Source organism: Phaseolus vulgaris, chromosome 1 (assembly GCF_051622355.1).
Source record: "Phaseolus vulgaris cultivar YP4 chromosome 1, ASM5162235v1, whole genome shotgun sequence".
In the NCBI taxonomy this organism is placed as follows: Eukaryota; Viridiplantae; Streptophyta; class Magnoliopsida; order Fabales; family Fabaceae; genus Phaseolus; species Phaseolus vulgaris.
This window is the reverse complement of record NC_143498.1, coordinates 9,281,054-9,284,709: the sequence shown is the minus strand read 5'-3', so window position 1 is coordinate 9,284,709 and position 3,656 is coordinate 9,281,054. Positions and strand designations below refer to the sequence as shown.

General features: G+C 31.8%; 1 pseudogene; it reads left to right on the top strand.

Moving 5' to 3' along the window:
* Positions 1 to 1,920: 1,920 nt before the first annotated feature.
* On the top strand, positions 1,921 to 2,951 carry LOC150029506 (uncharacterized; annotated as a pseudogene).
* The last annotated feature ends 705 nt before the right edge of the window (positions 2,952 to 3,656 follow it).

Genomic DNA, 3,656 nt, shown 5'->3' with positions numbered 1-3,656 from the left:
AGTGTACTTTCTGCTGTGCCTCATTTGTGATTCTTTGCCTTCATGTACAGTTGAATGCCAAGAAAATTACACCAACCAACACATCATCTACGTTCTGCATGTACAGAAAACAACTGGAAAAAAAGTCATTGATATTTTTCCAATTAAAAAAGAAAAAAGAACACTTAAGAAAATACAAAGTTCAGCAAATAAATTGCTACAATCTGTCCAACTACAACTTGTATTTTAGTTAAATTTTGTCTTTAACTACTACTTATATGCATATGTTTTTATTAATTCACAGTTTTAAACCAGTGGAAACAGCCTATTCAAATAATTCATTAACAAGATGAGAAATAGGCATATTCTCAACAGCCAAGGTCTCTCTATCTTTCTTCTTTCAATTTGTGAAACCTTTTTGAACTCTTGATTTTTTTTGTAGGTGCAACTTCTACACAAGAAAATGCAAGTTGGGAGGTTAATTTTCAATTCCAAATCCATATTCAGGTTCACACTATTACATTTATTATGTTTTTATTTATTTATTTAAAAAATGTTACATGTAGAAAATTCCACTTTTGAAGCATTGTATATACCTTGTAAGTGTATCTGCTTGTATGCAATGCTGCATAATTGTATCTGCTGAAACCACATAGCAAAATCTGAAACCATATAGACATATGCTAAGTCATAATGCAGAGTTGGAATTTGACATTATTATTGTAGGGTATAATTATACACATAGAATGGGTAAAATAATGAAAAATGAATTGAATAAAATAATGAAAAATGAATTGAATAGTATGACTGGGATGGCAGGTTATGATTAAGTGAAAGGAAATGTGCAAGGTGTGGAATAAGGAAGTTAGTTCACGTGTTTGTGTCTGAAAGTGAGTTGCTTAAAGAGACATGGAATGAGAGATAATAGGGATGGGAGAGAGAGAGAGAAAGAAGTGGATGGTTGAGTTTTAAATAAGAGATGATTAATCACCATGTATACCCATCATTTTCAAACACTTTATTAATATCCATGACTTTTCATTATATCATAATATTTATAAAATAATTTAAATTTCATTTAATATATATATTAATTATATGTGCATTCATGGTGGCGTCTCGTGAGGTGCGTTGCCTTTAAGGGGACTGTGTTTTTGTGTATATATAGGGTTTTTGTGTTCAAGTTGAACTTTGTTTCAATTATTATAGCAAAGAAAGTAACAATTTTTTATTAGTCATAAAATATATTAAATAAGGAGACACTGGCTGCATGTACAAAAAATATGTTAAACGAGGAATGTAGAAAAAAATATGTTAAATAAGGAAACACTGGGTTCATGTATAAATCATTAATTAAATGAGAAAAAAAAAACAGTTATACTTTATTTGTTAATAAGAGTTAAAATTCAATCAAAATATTTGGATTTGGATTCATAAAAAAAATCCAAATTGTTTTTTTAGAAAATATGGATTTAGATAAATTTGAAGTTGATTTTATTAAAAAAAAATGCATTTATGTGTATGCATATTGAGTTTTTAATGGTTTGGGATGTTTACAGGAAGCACCCTTGGCAACTCCAGAAAGATCCATCGTGGAGGTTGGGCCAAACGTTTCTTGCTTATCCAAAAAAGAAGAGGTTACATTGTTGATTAATTATAATATTCAGACTTTAGGTTTATCGTGTTTCCTTATCTTTCTTTTATAAACGTTAATTATGCTTTAAGATTCATTTGTTTGTTATCATCTTCTCTCACCAACACACATACTAGCTATTCCTCCGAGAATTCCACTTGCTACCTCCAAGTCAAGTTTTGTAACTTGTAATTGATTCATATTAAATTGGAAGAGAACAAGTATTTATATTCTTATTATTGTTCAAAGTTATTAATTATTTTTTTACTCTTATAATATATGATGATTTTTTATCTATTAGATTAAAGATGGTGGACAAAGAGCATACTAAATTTTCAAGATTTAGTAAAGAGTATATTAATGGTGTTGAGTTATTTTTAGATTTTGCATACACTAGTGGAAGAGCCCAAGGAAATGAGATTTTATGCCCTTGTTCTAAGTGTAGAAATCGTTGTTGGGCAAGAAGAGATGTGGTCTATGATCATTTAATAGCTATAGGCTTTTTAAAAGGATATAACATTTGGGTAAACCATGGGGAGGAAATATCATTGTTGCCTATTGTAAATTATGATAAAAATGATGATGACATGGAAGATGATATTAACGACTTATTGCATGATACATTTAGAAATGTGATAGAAGAAAATGGTGGAAACGATGGTCCTAACGAGGAAGCAAAAAAATTATACAATTTAATTAATGAGGCAAAACAAGAGTTATACCCTGGATGCCAAAGTTTCTCCACTCTTTCTTTCATATTTTGATTGTATCTTTTGAAATGTCTTCATGGGTGGAGCAATGCCTCATTTTCTGACCTATTACAATTATTGAAAGAAGTCATGTCGAATCTAAACATTCCTGAATGTTTTAATAAAACAAAGGTCATGATTAAATATTTAGGCCTTGATTATAAGAAGATTCATGCATGTCCAAATGATTGCATGTTATATTGGAAGGAGCATGTGAGACTGACAATTTTTGTGAAAAGTGTAAAGTTTTAATGCGGAAAGAATCTTGGGATGTAAATTTTGAGTTACAACAACAAAATCAGCAGAAAGTGCCTACAAAAATTTTGAGGCAATTTCCATTAATTCCTAGACTTCAAAGGCTATTTATGTGCTCAAACACTGCAGAGTCAATGAGGTGGCATGAAGAAGAGCGGTCAAAGAATGGTAAATTGAGACACCCAGCTGATGGTGAAGCTTGGAAAGACTTTGATAGACTCCATCCTATTTTTTCTTCTGAGACACAAAATGTAAGACTTGATCTAAAAAGTTATGGATTCAATCCATTTAGGACTATGAGTATATCACATACTATGAGTATATCACATAAATGATGCATGGAGACACTACAAGAGTTTTATCAAGAAAAGACACTTTTTAAAGTACTCCACATTGAAGGATCGTCTCAAACATTGTCCATTATTCATTTCTAAAGATCATTTCAAACAATTGTTAAAATATTGGAACACTAACACTATCAAGGTTAGATAATTTAAGAATTATCGTGTTTGAATTGAGTCCGGGGGTGTTCGACCCTCGGCAAATGTGTGAGATAGAATACTAATTATTAGAAAATCCTAACTATTCCAGAATATATAATGGATCGAGGTTGGATTAATTTTTTTCGTATAAGTGATGAGTACGAAAGGGGAGTAGAGGAATTTATACAATTTGCGCAGCGTAACGCGATTATTAGTGGTCATGATGGAGCAAAGATCAGGTGTCCGTGCGTTAACTGTTTGAATGGAAGGATACTGGATGTGAATATCATGAGGGAACACCTGCTATGTGATGGGTTTCTTCGATCTTATACAACTTGGACATGGCATGGTGAATTATTAAATTTACCACGTGTTTCCGTAACTGAAGAATATGTGGGTTCTACCATGGATGAAGCAGTACACGATGATGGAGATGATGATCGATTGGAGGACATGATTCGTGATGTGGGAGCTGAGTGTTTTGCAAAAGCGCATGGATATGGAAGTATGTCAAAAGATGCAGAGACTCCTTTGTATCCTGGATCAACTAACTTCACA